This window comes from Salvelinus sp. IW2-2015, linkage group LG7 (genome assembly GCF_002910315.2).
Source record: "Salvelinus sp. IW2-2015 linkage group LG7, ASM291031v2, whole genome shotgun sequence".
Classification (NCBI taxonomy): domain Eukaryota; kingdom Metazoa; phylum Chordata; class Actinopteri; order Salmoniformes; family Salmonidae; genus Salvelinus; species Salvelinus sp. IW2-2015.
This window is the reverse complement of record NC_036847.1, coordinates 25,354,711-25,374,457: the sequence shown is the minus strand read 5'-3', so window position 1 is coordinate 25,374,457 and position 19,747 is coordinate 25,354,711. Positions and strand designations below refer to the sequence as shown.

The following is a 19,747-nucleotide window of genomic DNA, read 5'->3' as shown; positions in this document are numbered from 1 at the left end:
TCTTGAAGTGTGTGAATTGGACCATTTTCCTATCCTGCTAAGCATTCAAAATGTAACAAGTACCTTTTGGGTGTCATGGAGTATGGAGTAAAAAATACATGATTTTCTTTAGGAATGTGATAAAGTGAAAGTAAAAGTTGTCAAAAATATAAATAGTAAAGTACAGATACCCAAAAAACTACTTAAGTAGTACTTTAAAGTATTTTTACTTAAGTACTTTACACCACTGTTTGATTTAGTCATTTGATTTTAGTTTTTCAATTAACAGCTGTGTCACTAAACAAGACATTATAAAAAGCTATCTGTTTAATCAATAATCAAGTTTTTCATGTACAATTTAGCAAACTTATATAGAGTAACACAGTATGAGTCATAATACCCATAAAGCCTAGCGGTCAAACAGGGAAATGGTTCCAATAGTTTTTCCACCATTCATTTTTCCCATAGGGGATTTCAGAAACAATTAAAATAAGGGCTGTGTTTCGTGTAGGCTTACCCTGGCATGACATTTTGATAACAGTGTAAATCTCTCTAGGACAAGGTGACCTTATCAAAACGTCACACCAGGGTAAGCCTACACGAAACACAGCCCTTATTTTAAGTGTTTCTAAAATTATGTATGGTGGGGAAATGATTGGAACCATTTCCCTGTTTGACCGCTAGGTTTTATGTTTATGACACCTCCACTGTGGGGCTCTATGAAATGAGACACAGTTTTGCAAAGCTGAATGTCAAATTGAGTCAAGTACAATTTAGTGAACTTGCTGTTTCTCTACAATTAAATTAAAATACAATTCACAGTTATTGGGTGTATACTGGCACAACCCTAAACAAAGCACAAATTGGCATACCATTGATTATATTAATTAAAAAACAAAACGTTTGTGTTGAAAGTATATTGTCCACAAGCAAGAGCTTCCAGGTCTTAGACAGCAGGTGGAAACAGGAGATATTCTTATAGCACTCCAGTAATATTGAGAAGGCTTTTCATATTGATCCTATTTTCCCTTGTGCAGTATTCATCCACTCTCCCTTATTACTATAACTCGTTCTGTGAACAAATAAAAAACATTTTGACAGTTAACTCAGGAAATAAGAAACTCAATATAATAACTMAATTACAGTTACTTTAGACAGTAACCATCTTTTCCTCAGAGATCCTTCATTAAACCACAGTATTTTTCGCACCCTCTTGCTCCTGGATATGTAATTTTGCTGCCTAAAAGTAAAAGAAAATAAAAGTTATACCAGTAGATCCAAACGGCCTAGCAGCAGTCGATGGAATCCCATTATTATACTGCCTGTCTTGATTAGAGTAGACCGGCATGTAAATCAAATGTACTACAGACGAGAGGTCATTAAAGGTTACGTGTGTCTCACCTTTTGGACAAGCACGGTGGTCTCTGTGTCAGCATCGGAGCCATCAGAAGCCGCTCCGTTCTGCACACTGTGGGCCCCAGAGTCCTCAGGGGCCACAGGGCTCTCTATGGTCAGCTGGGGGGTGTCTATGGCCGAGAACTGGAGCTCAACGTTCTCTGAGTTATTGGAGTTGGTCACATCGGAAGTACTCGCTGTCAACGCAGAAGAGCTTTCTTCTTCTTCTCCTTTCTTATCTGAGGTGGTGGAGTGCTGGTCTGAAGGAGGCTCTCCCTCTTTCACATCCTTCTCTTCCTCCGTCAGTTTCTCTTCTGACTTCTGGCCGCTGCCAGAGGCCCCTTTTGTGGTGGTGTTATCCCTGCTTTCAGATTCCGGTTTCTTCTCTGCAGTGGGGCCTTCACTGCGGGTGGAATCTGCAACCAGGTCTTGGGCCTCTGAAGAGGGCTCTTTAGTAGGTGGGGACCGTGGGGAGACTGCAGGGGTGCTGGTGAGTGACTCATCATAGTGAGGACTACTAAGGGATCTGAAGCTGGACCTGTCTCTAGTGAGGGTGCCGGACTTGCCCGGACTATAACTCTGATGGAAGTCAGAGAAGCTAGCGCTCCACGACCTGGGGGACATGAAAGATCGCCTCTTCAGAGAGCCAGTCCTGAAAGATATGTGAGAGGAGGGATAGGATGACTACATGTTGATACGCTTACTTTGCTTTAATTACCGTTATGCTTTATGTAACACGCACTATTTCGTTCATCCCAGACCACAGCTCATCGATAGACTCAAAATCGGAGGAAAGTTAATTTTAAAAAACAGGGCTGGTGAGAGATGTAAAATCCTAGCCAACTTACTGATTCAACCCTTTGACGACAAAATCCTTGTCTGGATGCTGATCCTTCAGGTCCTTCATCACATTCTGCAAATCACTGTTGAACTGAAAGAGAGGATATTACACCAGTTTAAGAATAGATATAAACTGAAAGAGCTAGGACTTTTGTTACCTAAATGCTGACAAAACAGTTCAGTTTTTTATAAACCAAAGCAAAGCCCCACATAACTGCTTTTTTTACTGTGTTCCCACCCCAGTTATTGAGAAGAATATGACCTGCACATACCGTAGTCATTTCCTTGAAGAAGGTGTCCCGTAAATTTGAGATGGCTGTGAAGACTGACACATAGCATCCAATTCGACTTCAGGAACAAATTGAAGAGAAGAAAAAACATTATTCATATAAATTGTCCGCTACTTTTTCTTCATTGACACACTTGACCTGATGATGTATTTGTCATTCTGCTATGTGGCTATGTGCGGACTACCGACTCCTTACCTGTCATAGAGAGTAGGGAGCTCATCCCTCAGCTCTCTGTTGATGTCCTCAAAGACAATCTGGGTTCTGTTTACCTCCTCAGCTGCCTGTACCCGAGAGAAGCACCATGACGAGGAGAGTTTGTAGTTTTGTTTAAATGATCATTGCTGTGCAAATTAAGTAGACAGGGGTATCTTGTCTGTCTGACCTTGGCTATTTTGACATCATCTTTCTTTTTAGCATTCTGCATCGCCTCCAAGTGGTGACGGGAGGAATCGTAGTCGACTAACTTCCTGCCTCGTTTGGCCACCCTCTCCTGGGGGGTTGGAGGAAAGGAATAATGCCCATGTGAGATCAAATATTTAGGGAGTGTGTGTGTGTTTCCATCCTTACCCTGACATCTGGGAACTGGCTTATGTAAGACTCCATGGTGCAAAGTGCCTTATCTATCAGCTTCGCCTCATAATCATTCCACAGGAGGTCTTCACCCTGTTGGCATATGGAGAAAATGTATGTTTTTTTTATACAGAAATGTGCATAATAATAATCAACAGTCATGCATGCCATTCTTAATAATACAGCAGTGCTATGATTGACCTCTACAATGGTCCCCAGGTCCTCTTCTCCATCCCAGTCCGGCTCATAGACACCATACAGAGACTGGGAAAGACGTTTTGAAGCTTCCCGCATTCCTGTGGAAAGTCGATAGCATGGATCACATGTTATCAGACTGGGGCACTACTGATGGTGCTAAAGCTATAGAAAACCATGCAATTTATGGACAACATCATACAGATCACGTTTAATTTACAACATAGACAGACTGAACAAATGTTTACCTTTGACAGAACTAAGGTAAATCTTCAGGTCCTTGTATAACCGGTTCCCATCAATCTGCAAACAGAGATTATAGAGTGACTCATCTTGTCTGTAGGCTATACATACATCTATGGGATTTACTGGGGCACATTTACAGGCCTTTTCTATAGAATATAAATCACATATCCGTTTAAGGTTATCGTTACAGGTTCATACACATGGTATGGTCTGATCTCTGTGTAGTACTGTACTGTCATGGTGACTACCTGTTGGTCATTCAGATTTAGGAGGCATTGTTCAAATATTTCATCTTTGGTCTCCACTGTCTTTCCAAACTTCTGCAAGACCTAAAAAGTAGGGAATACTATACATGTCAAACCACAAACAACTTGATAATAATATTGTGCATTATATTGAGAAAGTTAAAGTACTGTATACCTTCTCTTTGCCCCTGCTCAGCTGCCTTTGGAATCTTTTAGCAAAGATCCCAGTGCCTCCTTTTGGACCATTGCCCTCTGCCATAATTTCTCCTTTTCCCCGGTGTTGAGCTTTTTATCCCTGGAAATGTAGAGGTTGAGGAAAGACAAGTTAAGACATTAGTCGGGATCGGGATAGATGCCTATTAAGCTCAAGATCAAAAGTGCATCAAACATGTCTAAAGTCTATGGCAGTTTTAATGACTACATTTTTTTATTTAACTAGACACGTCAGTTAAGAACAAATTCTTATTTACAATGACAGCCTACCCCAGCCAAACCCTAACGACGCTGGGCCAATTGTGTGCCGCCCTATGGGACTCCCAATCATGGCTGGTTGTGATACAGCCTGGAATTGAACCAGGGTCTGTAGTGACGCCTCTAGCACTGAGATGCAGTGCCTTGGACCGCAGCGCCACTCGGGAGTCCCCCTGTGTTCCCAGTGTTCTTAGCACACCTATGTCTGATGAATGTATTGCATTATTAGCCCGGGAGGAAGGAAGGTGAACTGGTGATGGCTTGAGTTTGAAGTGGAGGGAGTACAGGGCTTAGCATGTCTCTCTCTCGAGGCTAAAAATAGAYTTTGGCTTGGAAAAGTTGAATATTTTCAGAAGGGTCGGATAATTGGTTAAGGGCAGAGGATTGGAGAGAAAGAGAGAGGAGATCGAGGGAGGCAGAGGATGGGTTTGAATCTGTTGAAGCTAGAAATAACAAGTGAGAGGTTGTCAAGGAAGATTGGTGTCAAGTTCAAACAGGTTGAGCTGGACGGCAGTTTGAGTTCTGGAGGTGAAATGGAAGGGGTAGAAGGTGTGAGGAGCTCGGAGCCCGAGCCTTGCATTGATGCACATGGTTATGATAAAGATACATTTGGTCCAGTAGGAGTGCCATTTTTGGATAAAGTGGATCCTTGCCTTTTGGTGGATCCATTTGTGGTTTCAGTGAAGGTAAACTGTAGTGGACTTGTTATATTTGTTTTATGTTTCTTCTGACCAGAACTAGCGGGCGCTCCGTGTCACACAACTTGGGTCAAGATCTGTTTCTTGCTTTGCTCTTAGGAACAGGGCACCATTAAAATTAGCTATTTCTGGTGTAGTGTTTAGTGTGGAGGTGAAGTTGAAGATTCCTGGTGTTTGTGAAGCCCACCGTTTGGTGCGACGCAGACCCGGTGGTGAGCGTGGTGAAACAGAGGAGTCACTGTCAGTCCTTTTGAGTTTTGAGTCAGAGTCTTTACCCGACAAGGTCATGTTAGGATATATCAGTTATCCTGTTAAAGCTTTTGTGGCGAATCCACTGCACTGTTTCAGGTGCAACGTTTATGGTCATGTCACAGCAGTGTGTATGAGGGAAATTCCAGGATGTGGGAAGTGTGCAGGAGGGCATGGGATAGAGGATTGTGTCGTTTTGGTGGATAAAGTTGTGTGTCAACTGTAGGGGTGCACATGTTGCTGTGGATCGGAAGTTTAGTGCAGAACGTGTCGTATGCTGAGGCAGTGAAGAAAGTAGAAGAGGATGGGTCAAGGGTGAGGGATTCTGAGAGGATATCTGTGCTAGCACAGAGGGATAGACCAATGAGAGATATACAGTATGCTTCAGTTAGGTTGGCTTCTTAGCGTTCATAGCAATGGTTATCAACTGTACTGCAGAAATTGAACATAAATCACAGAAAAAATATGTTGTGGTGGCAGCTGCAGAAAAATATTTGGGAGTACGAGATTTTACTTCAAAAGAGTTACAGCATGTGTTGAGTGGTAGTGTCCCATCCTCTCAGAAGAGTTACAGCATGTGTTGAGTGGTAATGTCCAATCCTCTCAGAAGAGGTACAGCATGTGTTGAGTGGTAGTGTCCCATCCTCTCAGAAGAGTTACAGCATGTGTTGAGTGGTAGTGTCCCATCTCTCAGAAGCAGGTTACCAGCATGTGTGAGGTGTAGTGTCCATCCTCTCAGAAGAGTTACAGCATGTGTTGATTGGTAGTGCCCATCCTCTCAGAAGAGTTACAGCATGTGTGAGTGGTAGTGTCCATCCTCTCAGAAGAGTTACAGCATTGGGTTGTTTGGTTTTCGAAGTGTTGGTGGTAGTGTCCCCATCTCTCAGAAGAGGTACAGCATGTTTGAGTGGTAGTGAGTCCATCCTCCTCAGAAAGTTACAGCATGTGTTGAGTGGTAGTGTCCCATCCTCTCAGAAGAGGTACAGCATGTGTTGAGTGGTAGTGTCCCATCCTCTCAGAAGAGGTACAGCATGTGTTGACTGGTAATGTCCAATCCTCTTAGGCCGTTGGCCTGGGGTAGGATAAGATAGGGTTAAAGTAAAGGTGATGGGTTGTAATGAGATTTTGTATCACAAAGTGTAATTGAGCTATACTATAGTTCAGTTGGGAGCGTAATGCAACATACTGGATGCCAACCGCTGTTAAACCTCACCAGGGAAGAAGAAGACGCCGCCGCCTATGTCTTATCAAATTGTCATTGGCCACGCCTACATACTATGGAAGTGAACTTTACACAGGACTGTTTTAAAATAGTGGGGCTGGTCTGATGTTATAGAATTTACTGGACCTGATAAAGGGAGTACGATAGCAAAATGTGCAGCTACAGACCTGAGAATCCAGTGGACTGGATGGGCCATATCAGGAGCTCTCAAAACCGAGAAGTTCTATGATTTAGCAGGTATATAACATGTTGATTTAAAGCATACCAATTCACGCCGAGGCGTGTTTGCAGGGAATCGCTACGATTTCAACCATTGGTTGAATAAGTAATCGAATCTATTAGGTTTGGGCATAGGCCTATTCTAAATAAACAATAATGCGGTCAAACAAAATGTATGTAATGGAATTAGGCTTTTTTTACGTTAATGAAAGTATAGCATTTTGTAGCTGATGAATATCAATGTTACAAAACCACTGTTATTTAAACTTCAACATTACCACCAACTGATTTAGTCACCCTTGCAAGCCTCTATAAATAAGAATGCTAAAGCAATCATCCAAAATGATCCAAACTCCATGATGATTTGTCACATTGTAGCGCGAGATTGGTCAACTTGTATCGTGATATGTTTACCATAAAAGGTTACTCTGTAGCTCGCACGACTTAAATTTGTACAGTAGATCAATTTTACCAATGCAATATTGTTACGCCCTTTGCCGATCATCAAACATTTGCTATGGTAAAGGGAAATTCCACGATAAGACTGATGCTGAAACTCAGATTTGTTTACTTTAAAATGTATACMAAAAAAAAWAWAWWTATTKCAAAGTTAAACAATTATGCACAATTACTACTTTTAACAATTTCCACGGAAAAATGTACAAAAACACATTTACAAATGCAAAGTTTGGTAATAATGAGTTTGTGCCATCATTCTGTCATTAACTTTTTATGATAGGCTTGAACTGAGTTATTATTGCATGTGTCATATTTTTTTTTGTTTTGATGCAAAGTTTGGTAACCCAATGATTACACAAACCGCACAAACTGTCATTCTGTTACCAAACTTTAAATATGCACTGTTCTTCAAGTAAATGTGYTTTTGCAAGAGGTTCAGTTGAAATTGTTAAAAGTAATCCTTGTGCATAGTTGTTTAACTTTGCAATCATTGTTTTTTGTTTGGTATACATTTTAAAGTGAAAAATCGGGGTGTATCAGCATCACTCTTATCGTGGAATTGGCCATTACCATAGCAGATGTTTGATCGACAAAAATGGCGTAGCAATATTGTAACCTACTGTATCACTCTGTTGCCATGGAATTGCCTTAAACCAAAAAACATTGAATGTGACAATTGTTGGCTTTTGCCTTATTATAGTATAATATGTTCCAACAGATTTGTCTACATATGAACTGTCAAAATGCAAGTTAAAACTGTTAGGACAGTATGTGCCATTCAGAATGAACAATTTACTTTACCGTTATATAAAACACTGCAACTTACCTGTAGACACTGAATGGGCATTCCTTGTCAATGCAACAAATTAATTGCATTTCTTGACAAGCTTCTTTAACCTGTCTTCTTGTGCTGCTCCACTGCTCTGTATGTGCTCGTCGAAAGTTTTACCCTTGAACTTTGGAGCTAATTGTCACTGTCTGTAGGCTACTGGGTAACACATTAATTGAACACGCCTTACTGTGAAACTTCTATTTTTTAGAGTCTGGCACATTTATATTACTTGCCCACCTGAGTTGCTATTGGGGAGGGACTCTCGTCATTTGAGGCAAAAATGTGCAGACTGGATTGGTGACAGCATGGGGAGTAARGTAAGYTTGACAGAGTCAGGGTGAAAGGGTTTCCAATCTAGTGCACAGGTGGCCAGTGGCACCTTAATAGGGGAGGAGAGGCTCATAATAATGGCTGGAACAGAATTAATGGAATGATATCAAACACTTTCAAACACATGGTTTCCATGTGTTTGATACCATTCCATTCACTCTATTACAGCCATTATTATGAGCCGTCCTCCCCTCAGCAGCCTCCTGTGATCTAATATCCAATCCCATCAGTGGAGAAGAACAAAAAAGTTATAAACACCTGCAGAGCTTTAGTGTTCTCTGCTCATTTGCTTTTCATTCAACAAAGTTGTGTATCAGTTCAGCAGTCTTAGCCAAGGCTAAGGCTTGGCCCAGCACAGTGTTGCAGAACCCTTTATGGTTGTGAGTCATTATGGTTGGGTTAATGAATAATGCTGGGGATAATGTGACAACGGTACTCATGTTCTAACCTCTGCAGGCTTGGAACATTCTTTTTCATGCGGATCGTGAAGGACGGCAAGGATCACAGGTTTAACAATGTCAGAGACAGCCCAGGGACATTCTTTGTGTACTGGAATGTTCAAGGTACTTTGAATCATTATGGTCACCGGCTTTTCTTTTTCTCACTCAGCCACCACAGCAGTGATTTCCATCGTCCTTAAGCAACCCTCTGTAGCCCATTAGGGAATCCACTTAAACTCACTGCTCAGTCTTATTTGCTCCTTATAAATTTGAGATTAGGATAGCCACTGATATCAGGGTTGTGTGCATTGTGCCCAAATGGGAGAGAACATAAATTAGTGTTACCAGTGCACACTGACAGTATACAGTACTCTTTTGCAAATGTTTTCTTCTATTTTGGTCCCAGGTGAATGTCTTGTTGAGTAGGGGCATAATCTTGACGTGTGCAAATATTATTTAGACACCTTTGATCTATTCTACCAATGGTTCAGTCAATTATTTATTCCTCTACCTTTCAGTTGTCTGGGTGTTTGACGCTCTTGCCCACCCTCATGCTGAACAGTGAGCAGCGAGATGAGCCCTTGGGCCTGAGGGACTACCTGGGCTGGGGGATATGGAGCCTTGGCTTTGTCACAGAGGCCATCACTGACTAGCCGAAGTGGCTCGTCAAAGGGAACCCAGATAATGCTGTGAGTCAGCTTGGTGGGCTTCCTTAGGGGAGGTTGACCTTTTTTTTATAATCCTCATGGATGCAGTGGGGTAGTTGGAAAGTATTCTCACTACAAAGTGCTGTAAACATGAGTCACGACCACTCTCAAAACATTGAATAAACTTCCTGTATTTGTATGTTTGTTTTATAGTATATTAATTTATCCAAGGAATAGCCTCAAATCAGGCTTTCCATTCTCCCCAGGGAAAGTTCATCCAGAGCGGGCTGTGGGACAGCACCCTTACTACCTCGGGGARATACTGCAGTGGTCTGGACTCTGGCTCTGCGATGAAGGGTCCCCAGTATGCCATCTCCTCTGTTTGTCTGGTTCCTGCTGTGTCACGCTAGTGGCATTCCCATCCTGGAGATGCGGGGTTCAGACTCTGCCTTCCAGAACACTCCTCTGGCCAATTCCCAAGTTCTGATGTTACACACTTTCTAATAGGATGTTCTGGCTCAAGGGGAAACTTTCTGAACAGGACCACTGTAATCATCAAGCACCCAGTGTGCTGGTTCTCTCCAGCAGTCTCTCATTCGAATCACACACACCGAAACGTCATTTTTTGAAACATTTCAGAGAACACCCAGTCTGACAGACATTCTAAATGTGGAACAAATGCTTTGATATAAACTCCTTTTCATGCAATTGCTGTGCAATAGCTTACTGTTATGTTCATAGGCAAATTCATTTGCTCTTTAAAATTTCTCAACGCTACCTTTCCAGGCATGTAAAAAGGCAGTTCATGCAGTAGACCTACTTGTACAGTGTTACTGTGCATATCATCTAGGACCAATTCATTCCTAACACCGTAGGATGACATTTTCCCTTCCTGGGAGCTAGTGTCAAGATTGGCGTAACAGAACACATTGTAGAGCAGAGACCTGACCTGCTGCCTTCAAAATGATCTGTATACCATCATGTGCTTTTGTTGAAGTTTTCAGCAATACTAGAAAATGCAATAATGAAACAAAGACAATTTTAAATATTGATCATACAAAATAACTGGTCCACAAAAAGCTTTGATCAAAGCAAATTTGACATTCTTGTTGAAATGCCACCATTTCTACACTCTGGTTCTCTGATGCAGCATTCAAGTGTTCAATGCGGTTAGAGGTGCAGAACATTAGTCAGAACCAACCTCCCATTGTGCAAACAAAGATAGTCATATTGGCCAATACTGTAAGTTATATTTTTAGGAAACAAGGGAAGGTGAATTTCTTTCAAATGTATCCTCAAGTTGCAAAATGTGCTCAAGTCACCAAGCACACAGCTGCATGGTTACCTTAAAGTTAGTTGATTATCGCTAAAGAATGCTGCAGACATTTATCAAATGTGCCAAATTAATATTACTATACTGTGGCTAGTCTTGAGTATGTAAAAGACAAATTGAGTTAAACATGTACAATCAAACTGCTTAAGCATGTAGACATTACAAAAGATGATTATATAAATAAACAGGAAAAAWATATATATATGCCACATGCAATAATAACTCCATTCAAGTTCAGCATAAAAAGCTCTATGCAATGTTTTCTAACTGGTAATGTGCAAGTTAAATTGTGTGTTAGATGTTAGACAAACACCTGCCTAATTTCAGACATGCCCATTCTTTTTTATTTTATTTCACCTTTATTTAACCAGGTAGGCTAGTTGAGAACAAGTTCTCATTTGCAACTGCGACCTGGCCAAGATAAAGCATAGCAGTGTGAACAGACAACACAGAGTTACACATGGAGTAAACAATAAACAAGTCAATAACATGGTAGAAAAAACCAATGTTCTCAACCAATGTTCAACATTCTTTGTAAATAAATCACGGAATGATACTGAAAACCTCATTGTATCTACAAACCTAGTAGGTTTCATTGCCTTTTTTTATTTTTTAAATCAGCGCTCCAAAAGATCCTGTTACACACTAAAACCTTAGCATTTTGAAATATAAAATAAGTGTTTACAGCGTCTGTGGAAGCATTAGTCTCAGTCTTGTGTAAAATTGTATAAAATAAAAAAAGTTTATCAATCTATTGCTAGGTATTGCATTTATTTCCCATTAGGTGAACAGAGCTGCCCGGCGGCTGCTTTGGATTACTTGAGGTGCGGAGATGCAAAGAAGTTTCCTGGGCGACTGGGGAATCCCACTACCACAGCAGCCTTACTCCCAAATCTGAAAGTTACAACACCACACACATATTAATCAACAGAAACCAAAGTTATAAGGAAGTGAATTAAGACTTGGGTGAAAAATTTACTCATGTCATTCACCTTAACAATCTGATAATTAGGTGAAAATGTACTCTAGACTGTCAGGTTTATAGACCARTGGTGTTTGCTTCGAGACTAGTGACAACTCAAGTCCTTCAGACAGGATCTTTATACACATTGCAGTGACCTACTACAACACAAAATGCTGAATAAGTTAAATGCATGACAGCACAGAGTGCTTACTTGGGCGTGGTCTTGCTCAGGGTGGACCTCATATGTTGACCCAGGGAGCTRGAGGACGGGGTTTTGTTCATCTGGTGGTGCTCTGGAGTTGTGAGGGGACCCAGCATGCTCACTGGAACAATATTAACACAGTCAACATTAGTCACATTACCACAGTTCGTTACCAAGCTGTATATTTTCATTAGTTCTTATAAATAAAAATTCTTAAATCTTCAATATAATAACACAAGAACCTAATAGAGATTTGTAGGGATGCATGCTATATCGGTGAACATATTGGAATCGGTCGGAATTAGCTAAAAATGCCAACATTGGTATTGCCCTGATGTCTAGTTTAACGGTGATGTGCAAAACCGATGTCAAAGCTGACGTGCATACCTATGTAAAACGTAGGTACATGACGTAATGACACTACACAGCATTTCTAACCTAGCCCACAATGTCTGCTGTGTGGATTGAGCAGTCATTTTACAATTGGCTCATTCATCCCCCTCCTCTCCCCTGTAACTATTCCCCAGGTCGTTGCTGCAAATGAGAACRTGTTCTCAGTCAACTTACCTGGTAAAATAACGGTAAAATAAAATAAAAAAATTATTTTTTTTGAAAGAGTAACAAAATTTCAGCGAGACAACTCAAAGGCAAAATCCATTAAAGCCAAGATAATGGCATTCATTGCCCTTGACAATCAACCGTTCTCTGTCATGGGTGATGTTGGCTTTTGCGACTAGTYGAGCACCAGTACACACTACCAAGTGTGCTATTTTTCAGATGTTTCCYTACCAGAGTTACACAGTAATAGCGTCACTGCTATTAGCTTCACGACCTACTATGGAACGCCATTTGGGTCTTTGCGTGTTGAAAAAGATACATGTCAAATAACACTATTTGACACGTTAAATAACCTTTTAATTTGACACGTCAAATAACACAGTTCTATTATAGAATGTTGTGTGTTCTGAATTTGCACGTGCAGGCCAAGCACCACCACTACTATTAGTAGCACTGTCAAAGCTGTACAAAAAAAGCCTGCAAACAAGCAAACACCGGCCACGAACGATGTGTTTACAATAACGCTTTGGTAATAAAGCATTATTTGTTTGACTGCAACTTCTGGGGTACCTAGCTAGCACCAATACAACCAGCCTGAAAACAATGACCAGTAGAAACTGCAGTCATTTTCATTATTCTTAGGAATCCTTGTGAGTAAGTATTAGCTAGGTAGCCACTTGTTGTTCGACCTATTGAAATTGAACTTCAGTTCAAGAAAATACATAGCTAGCCAGCTACCCAAAGCTAACATTATAAGCAGCCAGCTTATAATGTTAGCTGGCTGCTTATAATGTCTGCCCAGAAATGTTCTATGGGATTGAGGTCCGGGCTTTGTGATGGCCACTCCAATACCTTGACTTTGTTGTCCTTAAGCCATTTTGCCACAACTTTGGAAGTATGCTTGGGTCATTGTCCATTTAGAAGACCCATTTGCAACCAAGCTTTAACTTCCTGACTGATGTTTTGAGATGTTGCTTGAATATATACACAATTTTCCTGCCTCATGATGCCATCTATTTTGTGAAGTGCACCAGTCCCTCCTGCAGCAAAGTACCCCCACAACATGATGCTGCCACCCTCGTGCTTCACGGTTGGGATGGTGTTCTTTGGCTTGCAAGCCTCCCCCTTTTTCCTAATAACATATGGCCAAACAGTTGTATTTTTGTTTCATAAGACCAGAGGACATTTCTCCAAAGAGTACAATCTTTGTCCCCATGTGCAGTTGTAAACTGTAGTCTGGCTTTTTTATGGCGGTTTTGGAGTTGTGGCTTCTTCCTTGCAGAGCGGCCTTTCAGGGTATGTCGATGTAGGACCCGTTTTACTTTGATATAGATGCTTTTGTACACGTTTCCTCCAGCATCTTCACAAGGTCCTTTGCTGTTGTTCTGGGATTGATCTGCACTTTTCGCACCAAAGTACGTTCATCTCTAGGAGACAGCATCTCTTTCCTGAGCGGTATGACGGCTGTGTGGTCCCATGGTGTTTATACTTGCGTACTATTGTTTGTACAGATGAACGTGGTACCTTCAGGTGTTTGGAAATTGCTCTCAAGGATGAACCAGACTTGTGGAGGTCTACAATTTGTTTTCTGAGGTCTTAGCTGATTTCTTTTGATCTTCCCATGATGTCAAGCAAAGAGGCACTGAGTTTGAAGGTAGGCCTTGAAATACATCCACAGGTACACCTCCAATTGACTCAAATAATGTCAATTAGCCTATCAGATGCTTCTAAAGCCATGACATAATTTTCTGGAATTTTCCAAGATGTTTCAAGGCACAGCCAACTTAGTGTATGTAAACTTCTGACCCACTGGAATTGTGATAGTGAATTATAAGTGAAATAATCTGTCTGTAAACAATTGTTAGAAAAATGACTTGTGTCATGCACAAAGTGGATGTCCTAACCGACTTGCCAAAACTATAGTTTGTTAACAAGAAATTTGTGAAGTGGTTGAAAAACTCCAACCTAAGTATGTAAACTTCCGACTTCAACTATAGCTACTAAAACAGATGTCGTTTTGCTATGTTTTTGGGGAAGAACATTGTTTGCATCCATGAACTAGCTAGCTTTTCTTTCTGACCAGCACTGTAGGTGCGCGAGACAACTTTAACAGCATCATAAAATACACAYCGATGAATCGTTGTGACATATGAAATATGAGTGATAGTTATTACACATTGATTACACTACTTAAAAATTAATGAACGCGTTAAATTATTATGTGACGTGCAGTCATATTCAGGTCCTGATTGGTCAACAAGGTTATTTGACACGTCAAAATGTTATTTGACATGCATCTTTTTTGACACGCGAAGACCCAAACGGCATTCCATACAAATCCTGGTTGAGAATGAAACAAATGAACAACGAAACAGCAAGTAAGTGAAAGAAATAGGTTTTGATTACGTTTTACTGGTAATGGGGACATATGTAAATGAAAACAATATAACTTTTTGGTCAGTGTGGTGTGTGTGTGTAACCTTTATTTAACTAGGCAAGTCAGTTAAGAACAAATTCTTATTTACAATGACGGCCTACCGCTGGGCCAATTGTGTGCCGCCCTATGGGACTCCCAATCATGGCCGAATGTGATACAGCCTGGATTCGAACCAGGRACTGTTGTGACACCTCTTGCACTGAGATGCAGTGCCTTAACACACTCACATGGATGCAGTGGTCTAACTATTTAACTGTACTAAAATGTTTAAAATGCCGCAAAAATTTWAAATATCGGTATCAGGTTTTTTGGCAAGGAAAATATCGGATATCGGTATCGGCCAAAAATGTCATGTCGGTGCATCACTAGAGATTTGGTTTTGGGTTACCGAGATTACGTTTTGCTAGACTCATGCACTCGCTCACCTTTCTGGTCAGGGGTATAATAGTTAGCGTTCTCGATGATCATGTGATCAGGATGTGGCTGGTCAAGGTCCACCATCATGAACTGGCTCCAGTACTCCACCGGCAGGCCCAGCAGACGCTCAATAACCTGGGTAACAATAGAAAAACATGAACTACTATAAATTACTCATGAGGGGAAAAAATACAGTTGTATTGAATTGAAACGAATTACAGCCTATTGCGTCGTCCTCTTCCAAGCAGGCAAAACAGATCAAACAACTTGCAAGACAAAGACATATTGTTTTTATATAAAAATGGCAATCATGTCATTTTTGCAGCCCATGTGTTTTTGTGAAGAAATACTGCCACTTAAAACAAGAGCTGTGTTGCTGTAATGTGTCTTACCTTGGGCTGGCGTTTGGTGTCCTGTATGATTGTTATGGGCTCTGGGTCAGGCACTGCATGGCCAACGATAGTAGGCCCAAACACCCGTGCCAGATTGGTGATGTCCATCTTAGTGTCCAGGCTTTGGGCGACCCTGAAAGAGTTTATGGTGGTCAATAAGGAGCCCATGTATGGAAAAACACCCGTGTCACAGAATGCAACAAGCATGGCCTCTTTCTACAAGACATGTCAAGAAAGGCTTGGTTGTTCATATACAATTAAGTGAGTAAGCAGAGCTCATAGTTAAATGCACAGCAGATGCTCACCTCTGGAGATGAATGGCCATGAAGGCCAGGGTGTCTCTGTTGGCCTGTGGCAGGTCACTGATGGTCTGGTACATCAGGGCAATGCTGTTATCCTCAAAAATGTTGTTTTATCGCTATAGAGCCAACACCWACCTGCAGCCTCCATGAAGGTGCGGTTGAGGCGGAAAGTAAGGAGGGGTTCTTTGAGGTTCCTGAGGAAGTCCTTGAGGAGGCCAGTGATGCAGTGGATATCTTCCACCTTGCTGAGCAGCAGGACAGTCTTCCCTCGCAAGAACTTATCCTTCAGTTCCTTCACTGTGCGGTCAGAACCAGACAGCCGATAGGGGAGTGTCTGGGAGTGAAAAGAAAGAGCATGGTGAAACTGTGCTCATTTATAGAGTCTTAACTTCCTATGGCTGCGTGGCAGTACTGAGTAGCTTGGATGAAAAGGTGCCCAGAGAAAACTGCCTGCTCCTCAGTCCCAGTTGCTAATATATGCATATTATTAGTATATTTGGATAGAAAACACTCTGAAGTTTCTAAAACTGTTTGAATGATGTCTGTGAGTATAACATAACTCATATGGCAGGCAAAAACCTGATTAAAAAAATCCAACCAGGAAGTGGGAAATCAGGTTGGTCGATTTTCAACTCAGCCCCTATCGAATACACAGTGGGATATGGGTCATTTTGCACTTCCTAATACTTCCACTAGATGTCAACAGTCTTTAGAACCTTGTCTGATGCTTCTACTGTGAAGTGGGGCCGAATGAGAGGGGATTGAGTAAGGTCTACCATGACCTGAACATGCACTGACCATGCACGTTCATGTGAGAGCGAGCTCTGTTCTATCGCATTTCTGAAGACAAAGGAATTCTCCGGTTGGAACATTAATGAAGATTTATGTTAAAAACATCCTAAAGATTGATTCAATACATCGTTTGATATGTTTCTACTGACTGATTCGGAACTTTTTGACATTTCGTCTGCTTTTAATGAACGCACTTCGTGACATTGGATTTGTTTACCAAACGCGCTAACAAAAGTTGCTATTTGGACATAAATGGACATTACCGAACAAATCAAACATTTATTGTGGAACTGGGATTCCTGGGAGTCCATTCTGATGAAGATCATCAAAGGTAAGTGAATATTTATAATGTTATTTCTGACTTCTGTTGACTGCACAATATGGCGGATATATTTTTGTCTTGATTGGGCTCTGAGCGCCGACCTCAGATTATTGCATGGTTTGCTTTTTCCGTAAAGATCTTTTGAAATCTGACACAGCGGTTGCATTAAGGAGAAGTGGATCTAAAATTCCATGTATAACACTTGATCTTTGATCAACGTTTATTATGAGTATTTCTGGAAATTGATGTGGCTCTCTGCAAAATCACCAGATCTTTTTGGAACTACTGAACATAACTCGCCAATGTATACTGAGATTTTTTAAATATAAATATGAACTTTACCGAACAAAACATACATGTATTGTGTAACATGAAGTCCTATGAGTGTCATCTGATGAAGATCGTCAAAGGTTAGTGATTAATTTGATCTCTATTTCTGCTTTTTGTGACTCCTGTCTTTGCCTGGAAAAATGGCTGTGTTTTTCTGTGATTTGGCGGTGACCTAACATAATTGTTTGTGGTGCTTTTGCTGTAAAGCCTTTTTGAAATCGATGAGCAGGTGTCCACATGGTTTTGGTCATGTAGTGTATATAGCACATTATCGTCTCAATTACATAATGTATTGGTTGTCTTAGCCCTTCTCCCTGCTAATGGTTTGGCTATGAGTAACATAATTGATGATTCAGAGGCTCAAGAATTTAGACAAGACAAAGATACAAGCTTACCAGAGAGTCATCTGTTTTATCATAGCTGATGTCTGATAAAATGGGGGCAGACTCATCTATGGTCTGCAATCTATGGAAAACAAAATGAAATACTGTAACACTTCAAGTGTTGATATATTACAGAAAAGGCTTTGATAAGCTTTCAAACTCTGGAAGAGGAGCAAGACACTAGCAGGGGATCCTTAACTTCTGCTGGTGTTAAGGTTGGCTCGTGCTGCCTGAGATCGAGCGCTGAGGAAAGCCAGAGCAGAACGCTGCTCTTCATTCAGCTGGAAGCTGTTGCTGGAGCCCTCAGTGATCAGAAGCTCCCGAATCAGCTGGATCTGACGGTCCTGTAACACAACAAAACGCAGGGAGAAGGAAGGTGAGAGGAGTTGTATAAAGCCATTCAACAGTTTCTTCAGAGAAGAGTGAACCAGTCGGAGGGTACCAGTAAAGAGAATAAAATCAAATATGAATTAGACTTGCTGTGAATACACACCAACTTCTCACAGTCAGCCTCTGCCTTCTGGCGCCTGCGGAACTCCACGTCGACTTGATTGCGAGCATGCTTGAGTTTGACTTCCAGGGCTCCCCTCTCAGTTTCTGCTTTGGCAAGCACTTCCTTGCAGGACCCAAGGTCCTGTTCAAACCTAAGCCATCTACACGACAGTCCTCAAAGTTGAGGGCCATCTGGATGAACTCTGATACGAGAAGATGCACAATAAAGGTGTGGTAGCTTTGAATATATATTGTCCAGCATTGTCTACATTATTAATATCCATGTCTAATCAAATTAAATACAATTACTTACGGGGTTCAATGCTCTCATTGAGTATGTCAACATGACACCGCAGATTGTCAAACAAGCTGTGTAGGTTTAACACAGGAGCGTCCATCTTCTGAGAAAAATAAGGGCACATAGAAACCTCTGAAAATAAGTTTGCTAAATGTCAATAGGTGAATAACCTCGTCCCCAGGCTAATTACGGATGGGCGAAAGTGTCTGGTGGTGGTGAACCCTGGCTGATCATTCATCATAGCCAACTATGATGAACAGATCAACTGTCTTTTCCTAATCCAAAAAATAGCACAGAATTTTTTTTAAAGAAGCAATTTCCCAACATTAGCGAACCAAATTTGCCACATAAAAGTCACCCAAATTAGCTAAAACTTGCACATTCAACATACAATTTAGATGGAAGGAAAGCAACAGTAGATTTAACTCAGACGCTAACGTTAGTTGGCTACAGTAGCTAGCCAACATTGCTGGTGATGTGTAATTTAAAAAACTACTGTACAGCTAACAGTTAGCTACTATCATGCTAACGTTAGCTGCCACTACATACCGTTTGAGTCCACCACACTAATGAAAAAAGGCAGACAAAACAGAAACATCTTTGCACAGCCAAATGTTTTGACCTCTGTTTTTGCACTGGATGATCAAGTTTGTTATTCTTTTGTTTGGGTTATCTCACGCTAAACTCCTGGAAGTGTGTACAAGAAGCAAGGCAGGCGCGTTGCATTTCAAATTTACCCACTAGCCAATGAATATCAACTGACGTTCTTCGCCTAGCTGTAAATCAACGCGCACATGGCGGTTACCACAGCCACAATGTCAAAATTGGCTATACAGTATTGTAAAAAAAGATTGGTCTTAATTTAAGGTTAGGGTTAGGCATAAGGTCAACAGTGTGATTGGGTTCAAAATCAGATTTTATGAAGATACATTTTTAAATAGGTGGCGTTTATGTCTTGTGGTTGTGATAACTAGCGACGACTGCCCCATTAAACGACTGTTGTTAGCGCTGATCCAGTATCCGCCAGTCCAGTCTTTCCTCCCCAAAGAGTAGTCAATTAGCTTCTCTCTCATGGGAAAACACAAAACTCAAATCAGCTCCAAATGCAACATACAAGAGTGAATAAAATGGGTGAAATATTTATGAACATCTGGGAAAATCTAATCCATATTACATTATACTGGTGAATATTATGATG

The 19,747-nt window shown here is 41.0% G+C and overlaps 3 pseudogenes; 1 reads left to right on the top strand and 2 right to left on the bottom strand.

The window, feature by feature from the left end:
* Positions 1-677: 677 nt before the first annotated feature.
* On the bottom strand, positions 678-8,002 carry LOC111966714 (bridging integrator 2-like; annotated as a pseudogene).
* On the top strand, positions 4,654-9,919 carry LOC111966715 (uncharacterized; annotated as a pseudogene).
* Positions 9,920-11,235: 1,316 nt separating this feature from the next.
* LOC111966713 (rac GTPase-activating protein 1-like) lies at positions 11,236-19,237 on the bottom strand (annotated as a pseudogene).
* Between the last annotated feature and the right edge of the window lie 510 nt (positions 19,238-19,747).